General features: G+C 49.5%; 1 protein-coding gene across 7 annotated transcripts in view; it reads right to left on the bottom strand.

The window, feature by feature from the left end:
* RBFOX3 (RNA binding fox-1 homolog 3) overlaps positions 1–18,549 on the bottom strand; it is a 445,251-nt gene that overhangs the window by 120,878 nt on the left and 305,824 nt on the right. For 5 of the 7 annotated variants that reach the window (XM_059877939.1, XM_010816526.3, XM_059877938.1 and 2 more), the window contains one exon: positions 13,262–13,301. The gene's annotated coding sequence lies outside the window, so the exon portion shown is untranslated. 7 annotated transcript variants of the gene reach the window in all.

Raw genomic sequence — 18,549 nt, 5'->3', positions numbered from 1 at the left:
CCATTCTTCCCATGATCCTTAAGGGTTCTTCCAGTGGGGAAAACTGAGGCCCAGAGGCGGGACTTGGGGATGGGGTTCCTATGCACTGGTGAGGGGCAGTAGGTGGTAAGCTTCCTGTTGCCCTTGGGCCTGGCTGGTGTCCTCAGACTGGGAGAGGACGGGGACCACTTCTGATAGTCCAGCTCTTCCTTGCCCACAGCGGGGCTTTTGGCTCGCTCCTGTTAGGATTCCCTCCCACCCCATTAAGGACACCTGAGGGAGTGTGGGGGCACAGGGAGGTTCCTGGCTGGCCTCAGTGGGGGCCACCCCATCCACACCCCATCATCTCCACCCAAGGGGGCCTGGCTGAGTAGGGAGGAAGGCTGGATGGAGAAGGAGGAGGTGGGGCTCTGGGGTTGGGAGCCTCTGGCTGGGTACCCTGGCTCCTGTTTAAGGCCCAGCCTGTGACTCCCAGGCTGGACGAGCCCCAAAGAGGCACCAGGACAGAAGTAGTGATGTCAGGCTTTACACCTCTGGGGCTGGCAAGGATGCTGATGGTGCGGGGAAGTGTGGAGGTACAGGAGGAAGGGCTCAGAGGGCAGGGGTGTCTGTGTGCTCTTGTTGAATGCTCTATAACTGTGTCACAGCCCTTTCACAAGCCACAAACACTGGAGGATGGCAAAGATGTTCAGAGAAGGCCTGATGCCCCAGGAAGCCCCTGCCTGATTTCTAGCGGGTCTAATGAGCTCCAGGGCCCCCTGAAGTGCAAGCGCTTATGAGCCAGTGAGCAAACATGGCTGGAGGCTTCGGAGGCCCAAGAATTTGCAAACCCAGCTCTGCCAGTCACAGCCATGCTTTGACCCTCAATTTCCTCATTTCTAACTGAGGTGACAACTCTGCTTCTAAGCTGTTTCAGTGATCTGATAAGACTGACCAAGTGATCAGTGATCAAAGGAGATGCATAAAAGGCTTGTACCCTCATACCACCTGAGGATGAGTGATGGAGAAACGGGACATCAGAGTTGACGTGGGTCTCCCTGCCTCCCTGCAAGCTTGAGGAAGGGTCTGGTGCCCTGTTGCTTTTCGGAAGGCCTCTATGCCCACTCCAGGTCCCTGACCATCCTCCTCTGGGTCCTTACTGAGGTAATGAGTGCCCACACCTGTCGATACGGTGCTCAGAGCTGGCACCTGGTCACATTTCCTCTGAGTGTGTCCAGAGGGCCCTGTGGAGCCAGGCTTTGGGTTCAGAAAGCTCACGGGGACCACAGTGCCCACCACAGGCTGTCAGGAGCCCCCGTCCTTACTTTCTGTGGCTTCCAGCCTGGTCAAGTGGCCTTGCCCTTTACGCAGACTTACCATCTCTGCCTTGGGAGATGGGCAGCTCCTGGAGGTCAGGGGCTTGGCCTTGCCTGTTGTAAGGGGGAGCAGCCATCGTGGGGCTAGGCACACAGCAGATACCTACAAAAGGGTCTGAAGAGAACTTAAAGGCTGTGGAGCATGGCTGGGCTGCCCTTTAGGGAAGGCAGGGGTGGGGGCCAAGCCCTCATGGAGAGAAAAAGCAGTTTCCTCCATGGTCTGGGTCACTGTTGACCAGACAACGAGCTTAGGTCTGGAGGGTCTGGGGCTCCAGCAAACTTCACACCGCACCTCTGGGATGCGGGTGGGAGTTCTGCACTCCCCACCCAGAGCATTTTGGGGGCTTGCCATTTCTTGTGTGCCTCTCTATCCCCTGGGGACCTGCCCATGCCGCCTGCACTGCCCCTGAATAAGTCGCCTGTCTCCTGGCATCCTCTGCTCTGGGGTGGCCACACCAACATCTTCTCTGGGAAGACTGGATCAGATAGCAATGTCTCACGGGCAGGGCCTGTGTCAAATTAAGCTCTAGGATGTCTGCTAAAAAAATGCATGCCTGAGTGCACACACACGGCAGTGCAGGAGCCCACAACACAGCTGCATGCATTTCTGCACACACACACACATACTCAAACACACAGGTTCTGCCCTGCACACACGATGACTCTATCCCCACAAACATACCAAGGTGGCATATGCATCAGAGTGGCCCCCAGTCAGCAGGCCATGTCCACCCATGTGCACCCAGGAGACCTTCAGTTGGTCGGTCGCAGGGGGATGTCCCAGGGCCCCAGCACAGAGACTTGGCTGTCCACCTGTGCTGGGCGGTGACTTCTGCCACAGACTCAATCTACAGCCCTCCTGGCTGGTGGCATGAGACATGGAGAGGATGCCGCATCCTCCAGTAAGAACACCAGCAGTTATGAGTGAGAGATGATGAAGGGAGAAGGAGGAGGGGGCTGGGAGCAGCTGCCCCCACCGAGTGGGGCCAGGGAGTGGATTCTAAGGGCCACCGTCCACACAATCCCAAGCAAGCTGCTCTGCGACGGTCCCCCTCCAGCACAGTGATAAAGCAAATGACACTTTCAATAATTCAGCAGCAGGAGAGGGGCTTGGGAAGTGGAAACCTCATCAGGGGCAAGAGGAGCAAGGGAAAGATGGGGTGCATAGGGAAGACAGGTTTGAACTCACATCTGTTCCCTCACATGTCGTCACACCTGGGGGGCTCTCCCCATGTCCTGATTTAAACAGGTGCTGGCAGAGTCTCCTTCCCAAACAGTTAACTTGTGGCAGACACTCAGCACTGCCTCCCATTCAGAAGAGCCACCTGGTCCTCCCCTTTCAATAGACGAGACTCCTCTGCAGCCTCCAAGGATGGAAGGGACCCATCCATCGCTGGCCAGCTGTCGTCCTTCGACAGCTCTCCCTTTAGACTGCCCTTAAACCTGCCCTTTGGACTCCTCCTTCTGATTTCAGTGGATCTAAGGTCACATGGAGAAAACCACCTTTTCCTTCAGCAGCCCAGCCCTCGGACACTCCAAGACAGACAGTCTGGCTACCCAGTCTTCTTCCACTGGCTGAACAGTCCTAGTGAACCTTCATAGCGATGACTTCAAAGTGAACCCAAGGGTCTAGGGAGGCTCCAACCAATTTCCCCTTTGCATAATCTGGGAATGTGCCTTCAATCATGCAATCCAAATAACATGAGCCTTCGAGGCTTCTACTCAGAGTGACCGCACCCTCCAGCTTGTCTGGGACACTCTTGGTTTACAGGTAACAGTGTCCCCAGCCTGGATAAGCTATTTTGTCACTATTCACCACTGTTTTGTCACTATTATGGACTAAATGTTTTTGTCCCCCTCCCCATCTAGGGAAATTCTTATGTTGAATCTCTGACCCCAATGAGATGGCATTAGGATGTGGGGCCTCTGAGAGGTGATTAGGGTCAGATGAGGTCATGATGGTGGGGCCCCTGTGGTGGGATTAGTATCCTGATTACTTCCTGCTTCTGCTTTCCATGTGAGGACACAATGAGAAAATAGAAAACAGTGATCTGCACCCCAAAAGAGGGCCCTGACCAGGACCCGACCTTGCTGGCACCCTGATCTTGGACTCCGGCTCCCAGAACTGTTAGCAGTAAATATCTTTCCTTGATAAGCTGCCCAGTCTGTGGCATTCTGTTACAGCAGCCTTCATGGACAAGACAACCCCCTTAATTGTACTGAACTGACCATCATTTAAAACCCTCGCCCCTTCCTTCTCTTACATTCATCAACTTAGTATTTTTGGACCAAGAGCAGTATTTTTCATTTATTCTTATTGAGTTTAGTTCAGTTTCATCTAGGGTCCTGGGCAGTATTAGTTATTCGTCTCAGTTTCAGGTAAACAAGAATCTGATCATCATGCCTATTGCACGCTTACATAAATCACGGATAAAAACGCCGACTAGGCTAGGGTTGAGAGCAGAGCCTTGTGGCATACCACGAGGGACACCCCAGGAGCCAGCGCTCTTTGGAGATAATCATTCAGGCAATTCTGAATGCACCCAACTGTACCGCTATCCAGTCTCCAATTGGAAGACAACATGGGGACTTCCTTGGTGGTCCAGCAGTTAAGCATCCACCCTCCAATGCAGGGCACGCAAGTTTGATTGAGGAACTAAGTCTGTGTGCCACAAATGGAGGGGTCTGCACAGTGCAACAAAGAGCTGGAGGGCCACAATGAAGACCCGCGCAGCAAAAAAAGAGAGAGAGAGAAGGCAGGAGCAGGGTGGGCCTAATTGCAGAGGTGATGTTCAGGCCAAGCTGGAGGAGCCAAGGGAAGGAGCCCTAAGGCTCTTTGGGAGGCATGTTCCAGCAGATGGAATAGCCCAGGCAAAGGCTGTCATGGGACGTGTTTGGCTATTCAGAGAACAGTCAAAGCGGCCCCTTGGAGTGGAGTAAGGAAACTGAAGGGGAGCTAATGGAAAAGGTGGTCAGAGAGATGATGGGGCCAGATCTCATGAGGTCTTACACGGGAGGGTGTTCTGATGACTGGCTTTTCGCTAAAGGAACAGGCAGTCCTGAGAGGATTTGAGTTGAGGAGGGGCAAGTTACAAGGTCCAACTTAGACTTTGAAAGTATCATCATTAAAACCCCTGAGCACAGTCTTTAAAAGGGGGGAGGGCCGGGTTACGGTTAGGGTTGGGTTTTAGGGTTAGGAGGTGTTGAAGGAGGAAGACCTTAAGACCATTTCCACTCATCCTAAGGATTTCTTCAGAGCCAGCACCCATAGCAGAGTGGGGACGGCTTCTTGGCTCCATTAGCGGTCTTATCCTTCTACCCTTGATCAAGAGAACATGAGATATCTTTGATGGCACCGGGCATCTCTTGAGAGTCAATCTGCTAGGGCAGGAAGGAGCCTGGATCCAACATCACTCAGACAGAGGCTAATTCCAGCTCAGCTGCTGACTTGCAGTATGGCTTTGAGAAAGTTTCTTAATTTCTCTGAGCCTCAGTTTCCTTTTTGGAAAAATGAGATAGCATCATGTACTTTCCTGGATCATTATGAAGTTTAGAAATCACCAAGGTGAAGGAACTGACACATAGGTGTTGCTTGATAAATGATCACCATTATAAATTTGATCAAGGGAATTTGCAGGTATAAGAATGAAGAGAGAAGCAGGTATGAAAGTGGGGGTGAGGAGACAAGTGAATTTATTCATCACAAAACTGGAGAAGGAAAAACTCCACATCTGCAAGTTCAGGAGTCTCTGGAGCCCGGCCAGCATCGGGGACCCTCAGCCTTCTGGGTAGTGACCTCTCAGCCTGGCCTGCACAGAAGCTGCTGTGGACGCTCCTTCAACCCCATCTTGCTCTGCTCCATCCTCGTTCCTGTATCTCCTGTCCTTCCCTCCTTCCCTCCAACGCATCTGCAAGTACCAGAGAGTCAGCAGGCTGGACACCCAGCAAAGAAGCCTGGAGATTCCTTGCTAGCTTGCCTGAGACCCCTGGTTCTGTGAGCCAAGTCCTGGAAGGCTAGTTCCAGCAGACGAAGCACAGAAGCCCCGAGAGCAGAGCAGAAGATGAAAGCACATCTTTGGAGGCAAGTTGGGCCTCTGCCTCCGAGTGGTTTTCCCTTTATTCCCTTAGACTGGCTGGAAGTGCATCTGCCCCCCACCCCTGCCCACCACCAGGAGAGGGTGATTATTTGCTCGAGTATCAGTCTGGTTGGTTCAGGGTGGCATCCTGAGCACCTAGCACAGCCCTTGGCACACAGTAGGTGCCCATGGCACCATCCTGGACCAAATCACTGGGGCCGCCCAGGGCCTTCCCGGAAGGATTCTGGCAGGAGCAGGCCCCGCTCAGTGTTTGCTGGCTGCCGTGCAAGGGGAAGGGTGGCCAGGAGAGTGGACTTGGGGCCAGTACTCATTACTATATACTTTATAACTTTACAGAAAAACTCTTGTTGCTGAAAGCAAGTGTGTGGTCACTTGGGGCTCAGGTGTCCAGCATCTGCCTGCAGCAATGAGAGGCAGAAGCATGCATGTGATGGTGGAAAGGACAAAAGCAAAGTGTCCTGGGAGAGCCTGAGCAGCTCAGGAGACACAGGGGTGACCCTAGTGCTCAGGAGAGGGTGGAGGGACGCAGGGGCAGAGGGAGGACGGCACAGTCCTCTGGGCTGGTTTTGCCTTTCCAAGCACCTCACCAAGGCCAGGGAGAGACTGATTTATAACTGTTGTGTGGTGAGGGACCTACACTAAGTAGTGAGCCTGTATGTCCTGCTTTTCAGCCACAGATAAGAATAAAACCCACCTTATTCGTGGACCTCCCCAGTGGATCCCAGAGACCCCCAGCCCTCCCGTCGGCCTTGAGGGAAGGCCTGTAAGATCAGAAGGGATCTGAGGTGGGCAGCCAGGCTGGCTGGTGCCCGTGTCTTTCTGCCTGTTGCCCCCATCAGAGGCAGTCATCCACAAGAGACTGCACAGTTTCTCCTTTCGAGCCACCCTCACAGGCCTTCCGCATGATGGGCTGTGTCTCAGGCAGATGGTGTCAAGGCCTCACAGTCTCCCTCCTCTCCCAGCCTGCTGCCTGCAAGCTCTCCATGCTCCCTCTGGCACGTGCCTTGGGCAAAGCCGTCCACCCCGGAGCAGGTGGGGCAGCTGTGAAGTCTGAGAGAGAGAGAGAGATGTGTGTCTTGCTCTCTGCACCGTGACCCATCTTCCACTCCTCGAAACCGAATGATAAATTACTCTGCCCAAGCGGAACATGCCCGGACAAGCCTCCTCTCCAACTGTAATTAATACTCTTGGGAAAACACAAACTCGGGGTTTTTATACTTTTGCACAAACATGGATGCGCACACACAGGCTCTTCTTTCTGTTGTCCTCTAATCCCATCTCGAATGTTTCATGTGCTGCTTTTTTCAGAGGTAGCCCAAAGCCACCCAGCTGGATACAGCCTGAAAACCAAGGGAGGCACTGGGGACCCTTGTCAGTCCCTGCGACACAGAGCCCGACGGTTTGGGAGCTGATTTTCTGGCAAGTGGTACCCATGCTGCTGGTACAGTAAGCTCCCTACATAGGAAAGAGTTCCATTCCAAGAGCGCGTTTGTAAATCCAATTTGTTCATAAGTCCAGCAAAGTTAGCCTAGGTATTCAACTAACACAGTTGGCTACATAGGACTTTACTGTAACAGGTACACAAATAATTCATAAAAAACAAACGCAAAAAATAAACATTTTAAATCTGACAGTACAGTACCTTAAAAGTATAGAAGTACAGTACAAAATAGCTAGCATTGAAAGGAGCGCGCTTGAGTTTTTGAAAGTTCACAACTTGAAGGTACGTATATAGGGGACTCAATGCACAATGTAGCCTTAGAGTTAGAAACAGCCGTGGGATTGGGTGAACCCTTCGTGATCAACATATCAGACATTCCCCCATCTTTTTTCCCCCACGATGACAGCCTAAGTGATGCACTAATCCAAACACATGTGCATATATGTCAAAAAACTCCTGACATCTGATATTCCTGGAAAAAAGTTCTATAGTGAGTCAGAAACCTTGCAGTCCCGTGAAGCTAGTCTGCCAACAACCCTGACAATGGAAATGCTCTGTCAAAGGTCAGGAGAGCCCTAGCTAGCCTGGTAGGGCCTAGTCCTCTGTGTCCCATGCTGGTCAGTTAGCTCCTTTGGTGTGGCAGGTGGAGGCATGGCTGGGCAGGGGCTCAGATACCCAAGCCCAAGAAACCCACACTTTCTTATAAGGATCATCAACTTTGCTCAAGGGAAATTCTCAGCTTAAAAAGAAGCCTGGGCAGCATGAGCCTGAGCAAACCGTTTACCCATCCTAAGCCTCAGTTTCCTCATTTGTAAGATGGGGATAACGTGTCGTATGAGTTAACAGCTGTGTGAGCCCCTCATAGGCTGGGGGATGCTGTGCACAGATAGAGGGTTAAGACTGCAGCTCCAGCTGTGCCTGGCTCATGGAGAGGGCTTGGGGACTGTGATTTGGGGGAGTGAGTGGCCTTAGCGTCTGACAGGTCCTCCTTCCAGCTCAGCTACTTGTATGGGGGTTGAGGTGGATGCTGCGCCTGATATGCTATGATATGCTTAAACTGGGAGGCAGTTGGGGCTGCTGGGGGACTCTGAGTTCCCTTTTGCCTCACCACTGGGGGGTTTCTGACCTCCCCACCCCGGGGGTTTCTGACCTCCCCACCACAGGGGGTTTCTGATTTCCCCACCCCAGGGAGCTTCCTGACCTCCCCATCACTGAGGTTTAGAGAGGCTTGGCGGTATTATCCTCCCCCTCCCTACTTATTCTTTACAATCAGAAATTTCTTAAGAAGAGATTCTGTGAAGAGCCCTTTGTAACAGTCTTCTAAGATCTAAATTCTTGATGTTGCAGATTCATCTTAATTGAGTTGGGGTGGGGTGGGCCGTTCTCAAGGAAAATGAGACAACGGTGTTTGTCCCTCTACTCAGACCCCTCACTGTCAGGTCCACGGTGCCTGGACCAGCCCACTCCCTTCACAGGAGCTCTCCCTCCTCCCACCCTGGTGCCTTGAGGCAAGAGTGGTTTTCAAGACATTGGACACCAGACGATGAAGGACAATGATCTGTCTCTGAGAGGTGGGAAACCCAGAGAGGGGAGCCCTCATAGCTTTAACCCAGAGAGGTTTCAGGCCAAAGTGCAGGGATCCCAGGTAGAGCCTGGGGTCATTCCTGAGTTGAGACAGAACTGAGAGCTGGGGAGACCAAGTTGACTGGACCTGTAAGACTTGGTAGCAGAGAGGAAAGAGCTGGACAGAGTGGGGACCCTGGAGAGTTCTAGAGGGTTCCCACTGAGTATTCAGCTGAGTCCTAAGCAGCACATGCATTTGAGGGAAGAACCATCTGAAAGGATTAGAGGAAACAGTACAACCATCAAAATAACAAAATAAGAGGTAAAGCTAATAAGTCATGAATGGAGATAAAATGGAATAATGATTAAAAAAATACTCAATCCAAAAGAAAGCAAAAAAGGATGGAAAAGAGGATAAAGAACAAATTTAAAAAACAGAAAAAAAATGAGATGATAGACTTAAGCCTATGTTGGACTAAGGTTTGAAAATTAATGAATATAATTCACCAAGTTTTTAAAGTTGTTTTTTTAGCAAACTAAAAATGGAAAGACATACGATCATTTCAATGGACACAGGAAAAGAATTTAACAAAAGTCAACATCAGTTTCTAGCAAAAAAAAAACTGAAAAAATTTTCCAACGAACTAGCAATAGAAGGGAACTAGGTGAGCAAACTCCAGGAGACAGTGAAGGACAGGGAAGCCTGGTTTGCTGCAGTCCATGGGGTCACAAAGAGTTGGACACGGCTGAGCAACAAGAAATAGAAAGAGCCCTATGAAAAGCCTACAGATAATATCCTACTTAACAGTGAGAGGCTTACTATCTTTTTAACATAAGGTGTAAAACAAGAATGGTTGTTTTCACCACTTCTGTTTAGTGTTCTACCAGAGGTTCTAGCCAGTGAAACAAGGCAAGGAAAAGACATACAAGGCCTCCAGATTGGAAGGGTAGAAGCAAAACTGTATTTCTTCACAGACAACATGATCATATATGCAGAAAATCTGATTGAATCTACAAAAGCTACTAGAACTGGTGAGTTTTGCAAGGTTTCAGGATACATGATTGCTATCAAAAAACATAATTTTGTTTTTATACACTAGCAACAATCAGAAATGGAAATAAAAAATGCCATTTAAAATAACAAAAAAATATGTGATACCACTTTTCACTTTCATGCATTGGAGAAAGAAATGGCAACCCACTCCAGTGTTCTTGCCTGGAGAATCCCAGGGATGGGGGAGCCTGGTGGGCTGCCGTCTATGGGGTCGCACAGAGTCGGACACGACTGAAGCGACTTAGCAGCAGCAGCAGCAGCAGGGGGTAAATCTGACAAGAGACATATAAGACCCATACACTGAACCACAAACCATAGATCAGAGAAAGGCGCCCCAACTAACTGGGGAGACATACCTTGTTTAAGAGTCAGGAGATAATATTAAGATTCAATGATCCTCCAAGTTGATCTATAGATTCAATGTAATCCCATTCAAATTCCCAGTTGGTATTAAAAAAACAATTCACATGCTGATTCTAAATGTAAGGGACCTAGAATAGCTAATCAAAGTTGGAGGGCCAACATTACCTGATCCCCAGACTTAATATAAAGCTACAATAATCGTGGTAGTATGGTATGGCATTCAGGTAGACAAACAGGTCAATGCAACTAAGTTCAGAAATGGACCCACACATATATGACAACTAATTTCTTTTCAAACTGAGAAGACAATTCAATAGATAAAGGACAGTTTTTAAAATACGTAATATGGAATTCTGCGCTTCCCTGGTGGCTTATTGGTAAAGAATTCACCTACCAATGCAGGAGACGTGGGTTCTGTCCCTGGGTTGATGAGATCCCTAGAGGAGGAAATGGCAATCCACTCCAGTATTCTTGCCTAGGAAATTCCATGGACACAGGAGGCTACCAGGCTACAGTCCATGGGATCGAAAAAGAGTTGGACTTAACTAAGAGACTAAACAACAGCAACAACAATACGGAATCCACTGGCTATCCACATGCAGAAAAATGAATTTCAATCCACCTTCCACTATACACAAAAATGAACTCAAGATAAATCACAGACCTAATGGAGTATCTGAAACTTATAAAATGTCTATAAGAAAGTATAGGAAAAAACCTTGGTGACTTTGGGTCATGCTAAATAAATCTTAGATACAGCATGATCTATGAAGAACACATTGGCAAACTAGGCTTCATCCAAGTGAAAAAGTGTGCTCTTCACGGGGACACTATAGAGAGAATGAAAAGTCAGACCAATGGGAAGAAAAATATTGGCAAAGCAGGTGTCCAACAAAGGACTTATATTCAGAATATATAACTAACTCCCAAAACTCAACCATAAGAAAACAAACCACAAGTCTGTTCTCTATATTTGCATCTCTGTTGAGAGAGTAGCACTGAAACATATATATTACCATGTGTAAAGTAGATGGTGGGAGGTTGCTATTACAACACAGGGAGCTCAGCTGGGTGCTCTGTGACAACCTAGAGGGGTGAGAGGAAGGCTCAAGAGGGAGGGGATATATGTTTACTTATGGCTGATTCGTGTTGTTGTACCGCAGAAGCCAACACAACATTTTAAAGCAACTATCTTCCAATTAAACATAAAAAAGAAAAAAAAAACCACCCAATAAAAATATAGGCAAAGATTTGAACAGGCACTTCACCAAAGGAGATGCAGGTGTCAAATAATCACATGAAAGATGATCAGCATCATTCGTCATCAGGGCAATGCAATGAGACCACAGCCAAATACCATTTCACACCTGTTAGAGTGGTTAAAAGGATAAAGACCGGTAACACCGAGTGTCGGTGAGCATACAAATCTGTGATCCTCACACACGGCTGGTGGGAATGTGAAATGCTGCAGCCATCTTTGGAAGAGAGTTTGGCATTTACTTAAAAAGTTCAACATGCACTTCCCATAGGAGCCAGTCATTTCATTCTTGGTATTTTACCCCAGAGAAAAGCAAGCTGGTGCTTGTACAAAGACTTGGTCATGAACACTCCTGGCAGCTTTATTTGTAATAGCCCCAGACTGGAAACATCTCACATCTCCTTCAAGGACTAAGTGGATAAACAAACCATGGTGCTTTCATAACATGGAATGCTTCTCAGCAACAAGAAGGGTGAGCTGTGGGTGCATACCACCACCTGGATGAATCTCAACACAATTGTGTTGGTGAAAGAGGCTAAACCGAAAGAGAGAGGACATAAGACGCGATTCTATTTATATAAAGTGCTAGGGAAAACAGATCATTTTATGGCAACAGAAGGCAGATCAGTGCTTGCCTAGGAAAAGGGGATTGGGAAGAGGTGAGAGGAAGAGATTAAAGAGCACCAGGAAAGTTCTGGGGGTGATGGATGTGTTTGGTGTCTTGACTGTAGCGATGATGTCCCGGGTATAATCATGTCAAAACGTAAAACTACACTGTGAAAACACCTAGTTGATTGTGTATGCATTGTACTTTGGTAAAGCTGAGTAAAATACTGAGTGTGCAAAAATCCAGCCAGCTGGTCACTACATCATCCTTAGAGTGCAAATGGACTCTCTGTCTCACAGACGAATTTACCTGAAGACTGGTTTGTATGCTTGCCCATACAATGAGACTCAATTTTATAAAGGTGGCCTGGCAAGAAGGCTGCCGTGTGAAGCTGCCTTCTCTGTGGTTACAACACTCTGGTGAGAGAGTGAGAGCAAGGCCGACTCCACTTTCTCTGTCCCCTCCCACGGAGAAACGCATCGAGCACTCACAGAGCCAGGACAGTCACTCCCTGGGGACTCTGTCACGCATCATCCAGGGACACACGAAGAGGACCCCTGATGGAAAGCTAGTGAGCGGGGCCCACTTGTCCTCCCCACACAGCTCCTGTGGCCTGTGGTGAATGACATCTGGGAGACACTCCCTGGACAAGTCAAGCTCCATTTGGTCCATGATGAGCCAAGCGTGGGCTTGGGGAAAAAAAACACACTAAATTTCCAGTGTTTGGCTCAGGAAGGCCTCAGACTCCTCCCAACCAACAGCTTTACTTCTGTTTCTGCCCTGTGGATAGGCTTGGCTATCCTTGGGCCCTGCAGCCCAAGACCCAGGAGCCCGCGAGGAGAAGCCCCCTGGGACCCAGGATGACAAGTACATGGCACACCTGCGTGTTCTAATTTTGTTCACAACAAATACACATTATCTTTACAATAACTTACCCCTCCCCCAAAGTAAAAGTCTGCAAGTGAGCCTACACGAGAGAGCACCTGCGGGTGGGCAGGACACAGGACCCAGGGCTCAGGTCAGAAATGTCCAGCGCCCTCTGCTCCCCACCCCTCCACCATGGGGGTTGGCTTTGGGAACTGAGTCCCTTCCCCGAGGAGGCCAGGCCACAGATGGGAGTTGGACACCCTGGACCAGTGAGCCTGAGCTGCCCTCGGTTCTGAAGACCTGCAGTCTGGGGGTGGACAGCTGGGCACCGAGTACCTGGGGTGGGAGAGGGGGAGGTGAAGGGAAGGGACCAGGAAGGAACCAGTGCAGCTTCCCCGGCCACGCGGAGCTGCTAGGCAGCGTCGCCTTTAAACAAACTCCTGTTCTCTCATGTCCCTCCTGGCTCCCCAGGCCTGCTTTCCCAGTATATATTGGGCTGGCCCATCATGGGAAGAGAGCTAAATAAGCCACCCCACTTCGACCCCACCAAACCCCTCCTTCGAGCAAATAGGAAACTCAGAGCCCCCCAGCACCCACTGTCAGCAGCTCCCAAGATGTTCAACATGCGCATATCTGCCAAAAACTATTCAGGGGGAAAAAAGAGAAAGTCTTTCTACCTTTTATTCAGCCAATTTTTCCCGAGGCACTGTGGGCTCTCTAAGAAAAAGAAAAAGAGAGAAAGAAAGAAAGGGGAGAGAATTAGAATCAATGTCGCCATCATACATCTGGTTACTAGCTGTGATTTGCCCATTGACTAGTCAAGTCTGGAAAAGGAGGCATTATCTCCCTGGGAGGCCGAGGAAACCTGCCCAGGTTAAACTCTCGCGGCTGTCTGTGCGCTGGCGGGGCTGGGAGTCGGCATTTGATTTAACAGGCAGAGACAAAGGGAAACAGAACACCCTGGGCCTGCCATCCAGATTTTCCAAACTCATGTTTCCCTGCAACTCTGGGGCACTCCTTTGTGTTTTCTCTCTTTCTTCCCTTTCCCGCAAACTCTGAGGTACCTCTTCTCTTCTTCCCCACCCCCACCTGGTTTTGAGGTTACCTTCAAAGGGGACTTTGTGGCTCCCTGCCTCCCCAGGTGCGTCTCTGTGTAGAGTCATGGCCTGCCAATCTATTTTAACAGTAGTCAAAGGAGAACACAAGGAAAAGTGGATGGGCTGCTGCTGTTGCTTAAAGAGAAGTAAGACAGTTCTAAATCCCAGCAAACACATGATTTCAGAAGCCACCATTGTGTGCTGTTTGGAATTAGGCGCTGCTTCCAGGAGCTTCCATCGGCAGGAGCAGCTCGGAGCTGGTGGCGGAGTGGCAGGGCCCAGGTATTAGCTCCTTTTATAACCCAGGAACCTGGGATGCGAGATATCAAGGGGCCTGCCTAGAGCTGCAAAGCTGATTCCTGGGGGCCTGGGGGCTGCACACGTGTGTCTGGACTCCTGATCCCGCCCTTTTCTCATCGGGCACTTTGGAGATTAGAAATGAGGGTGCATGTCTGTGCATGAACGTATGTGTTTTCTCTGGACTTAAATTTTCCTTATTGATTTTGGTAATGTTTCATAACTGTATATGTACATATCTTGCTCATGATAAAATACACATAACATTTTACCATTTTAACCATTTTAAAGTGTACAGTTCAGTGGTATTAACTGCATTCACATTGTTGTACACACCATATCTGGTTCTAGAACTTTTTCATCACTCTGAAAGGAAACCACATACTCATTAAGAAGTCACTCGGCATCCCCCTATCCACACTGTGTGTGTACTTTAAACAAAAAAAAAACCCTTAACATAAACATGTTAAAAACAACCAAAAAGCTTCCAGAATCAAAAGGTAGTCAACTGGGCCTCTTTCTTACAATGCAGAAAATCACCGTCATTACCGTCATCAATATCACCAGGAATGGTGTTAAAAAAGACGAAAAACAAAAGAAAAAAGAAATCACCAGGAAGAACAGAGAGCTGCTGTCACTTATTCTGTACATTTTATGTGCCAGCTGCAGGCACCATTCTTACCACCCCCATTTTTCAGATGAAAAAACTGAGGTGCCCTCGGTTAAGCGACTGCACCACCAGTAGCTGGGGTGGCTGGGTTTCCCCAGCAGGTTTCCACTGTGCTGCACTTCCACCCATGGAAAGAGGCACCCTGCTCTGCAGGAAGTAAGAATTAAAAGTGTAAGGGGAACATTTAATGCACAGATTTTGCTTGGCACATGGTAAGAGTTTGTGCAAATCACAAGGCACTATCTCATGGGAAACCTGTTCCCACCCGCCCCCCGTCCCCACACACACAGATACCAGCCACGGCAGGGATGGCTGTGGGCCAAAGTGTGGCTGAACTTGAGCCACAAACGAAGTGGCCATCACGGATGTGGCCCCCCCAACAGCCACTGTGTTGACTGGCATCCCTGCCACCCCCAGCCAGCTGGCAAAAGTGGCTTTTCTGGCACGTGCCCACATGCAGCTCACAAAGTGACTGGGTGAGATTGGAAGGCACCGTCGAATGAAGGCGTCCTTACAAAATGAGTCGGATTGAATCAATCAACTTGCATCAGCCGCTGCCTTCAGTTGATTTGGGGGATTTTCTTATTGTTGACTCTTTCCTTTTTTTTTTTTTCTTAAAGTGAGTTTTCCTCTCAGTTCAATTCAATTTAGTTCCATTTAATTCAATCCATCCAGCCCCAGTGAGCAGACATACGCACTGGCTGGAGCATGGGTCTGGGCCAAGCCTGTGGGAGTCGGATTGGAGGAGCCTGCTCTGCTGGGCAGGCGGCTGCAGGGCAGGAGAACGCAGGCTGGTCCAGGATGTGAGACGGGGCACTTCATCCCTCCCTGCCCTAGTCTCTCCTCTACCCAAACAACTTCCATGACCACCCTCCTTTATCCACTGTATCCAACCCACAGGTTTCCTCTAGGCGCCAGGGAATCTGCTGGCCTGGAATTCCCAGTCTCTGGGGAACATCAGCCCAGATCAAGGTTGGCAAGGCAGCCCCACCCTCACCCTACTAGCCTCCACTGGTCCTAAGGTCCTGAGTCACTCCTTGAAAGTGAAAGTCACTCAGTCATGTCTGACTGTTTGCATATTTGCAAAGAGTGCACACTCTTTGCACATATTCCATGAACTATACAGTCCATGGAATTCTCCAGGCCAGAATACTGGAGTAGGTAGCCTTTCCCTTCTCCAGGAGATCTTCCCAATCCAGGGATCAAACCCAGGTCTCCCGCATTGCAGGCAGATTCTTTACCAGCTGAGCCGCAAGGGAAACCCAGTGTTTCCACAGTTATCAGGGGCCTCATTTGGCCAAAGGGAAATATCTGATACCTACGCCTTTTGAGGGGCTTCCCTAGGGCTCAGACAGTGAAGAATCTGCCTGCAGTACCAGGATTCGATCACTGGGTCAGGAAGATCCCCTGGAGAAGGGAATGGCTACCCACTCCAGCATTCTTGCCTGGAGAATCCCATGGACAGAGGAGCCTGGTGGGCGACAGTCCATGGGGTCGCAAAGAGTCAGACATGAGTGAGCAACTAACACTTTCATGCCATTTGAATCCAGGGGTTACAATGATTCAGTCCATGTCAGAAGACTCAGAGGCAGGGGCCCATGTCCATCTCCTCTGTACTTTGAAAGACCCAGAACCAGAGGGACAGTTGGGAGGCCCTGGTGAGCCTGATGCCTCACACGAGGGTCCAGCCTGTTCTCCTAGCGCTTCAGGCTGAGCCTCCTGCTCGTCATGGTCCGCTGTCCGGGTACAGAATTTCCAAGGTAATGAAGGTTTTCCCTATGCCTCCCTGGAGGTTATTGCTACCTGGAAGGAAAGGAAGTGGGCTCTGTGCAGACCCGTCCCCGCTGTGGCCCAGCTGCCCTCCTGGAGTGAGCAGCCAGGGATGGGCTGACTCCGATGGGGCTTGCCTTGCTTTCTGAGACAAATACTGGCTTCTCCTTCCCTCTTCCACACCCCAGCATCTCCTACCCTCTACTCTCTCACCTCACCCACCTGTCCCACCACCCCATCTGTGAGAGGAGGGAGGGAGGAGCCTGGGGCTCATCCTGATTGATGGGCCTTGCTGACAACATCCACCTGTGGGAGTGCTGGTGGGTCAGGAACCATGGGGCTGACTCTCAGCCTCACAGTTAGCAAACACTGCTCTCAGCCGCCCAGCGGGATAATCAATTATGGAGATTTTTGCCACCATGATCAGGTTTGTGGAGAAGCACAGCTCATTAGACCAGGAGCCCTGAAGTTCCCAAGCACAGCCGAGGAAAGACTCTTTAGCAAAGTCCAAACAGAGTAAGATGTATTTACGAAGCTCGGGGGGGGGGTCTCCACCCAGCCCAGCCTGCACTGCTACAGCCTCTGCGTGAAGTCTGCTGAGCTACAAACTGTGGACTTCCTTGATGGCAAGGAGTTATGCAGAGCCGAGCTGCTTTCCATCTGTTGGGGCAGGAAGTCCCCTCCGTGTGGCACCCACTCACTAGGCTGTGACCCAAACACCACCCCGCAGAGGCCATATCTCAGAGGCCCCAGAGCCTGGCACAGGGCCAATACAGAGAGATGGAGGCAGTGGATGTTCAGTGAAGGAATGAATGAATGCACCAGCAGGCAAGTGTCTGCCATGAGGGATCATGACCAGATGACCATTTTGAGAAGCAGGCCTGGGTCCTTCTAGAGTGATATTTGCTCCTGGGGATCCCATCATAAAGGGACACTCACCCCCATGGGGACCATTCCTCATGGTCTCCCCGCTCAGTTCTCCTTCACCCCAGATTCCATTAGTTCACAGCTTAACTTGCCACCCTCACCCCTGTCCCCCTCCAATGCTGAGTTCCTCTTGGGCTTTTCTCTACAATTCTCCTTAACAGCATTAGTATCTGTCTTTATTCAATTCCATTCAAATGAAAGAGGTCATTCCCTTTAACCTGTGTTCTTTTCTGTCCATAAATCAGTGGATTTTTTTAAGAAATTAATTTACTTGTATCACCTTTGGGATGAAAAGAATACACGTCCTGCACCCCTATGTTCGTAACAGTCCTATTTGCAATAGCCAAGATGGAGGAGCCTGGAAGGCTGCAGTCCATGGGGTCGCTGGGAGTCAGACACGACTGAGCGACTTCCCTTTCACTTTTCACTTTCATGCATTGGAGAAGGAAATGGCAACCCACTCCAGTGTTCTTGCCTGGAGAATCCCAGGGACGGGGGAGCCCGGTGGGCTTCTGTCTATGGGGTCACACAGAGTCGGACACGACTGAAGTGACTTAGCAACAGCAAGACAGGGTAACAAATTAAATGTCCATCAACAGATGGATAAAGAGGATGTGGCACACACACACACACACACTGGAACATTACTCACCCATAAAAAGGAATGAAATAATGCCATTGCAGGAATGTGGCTGGACCTAGAGATTATCATATTAAGTGAAGTAAGTCAGACAACAGAAGACAAATACCATATAATATCACTTACATGTGGAATTTAAAATATGATACAAATGAACATACCCATGAAACATTCACAGACAAAGAGAACAGACTTGTAGTTGCCAAGTGGGTGAGGGTGGAGGAGGGAAGGGTTGGGAGCTTGGGATTAGCAGATGCAAACTAGAATATCTAGGATGGATAAATAATAAAGTCCTGCTATATAGCACAAGGAGCTCTAGTCAATACCCTATGACAAACCAGAATGGAAAGTATATGAAAAAGAAAATATATGTGTAACTGAGTCACTTTGCTGTACAGTGGAAATTACTACAACACTGTAATTCAACTATACTTCAAAGAAGTTTGTTTTAAACCCATTGTTAGTGTGCATCATGCAATACGACCTGCCAGGAAAGATTCCCTTCCGCTGTGGTCCAGACCCGCCCACAGGTGACTCTCCCGTGGTGCACCCTGGACCGCCTCA

The sequence above is a fragment of the Bos taurus genome, chromosome 19, assembly GCF_002263795.3.
Source record: "Bos taurus isolate L1 Dominette 01449 registration number 42190680 breed Hereford chromosome 19, ARS-UCD2.0, whole genome shotgun sequence".
Classification (NCBI taxonomy): Eukaryota; Metazoa; Chordata; class Mammalia; order Artiodactyla; family Bovidae; genus Bos; species Bos taurus.
Note: the sequence above shows the minus strand (reverse complement) of the source record. Positions and strands in the feature narration are given on the sequence as shown.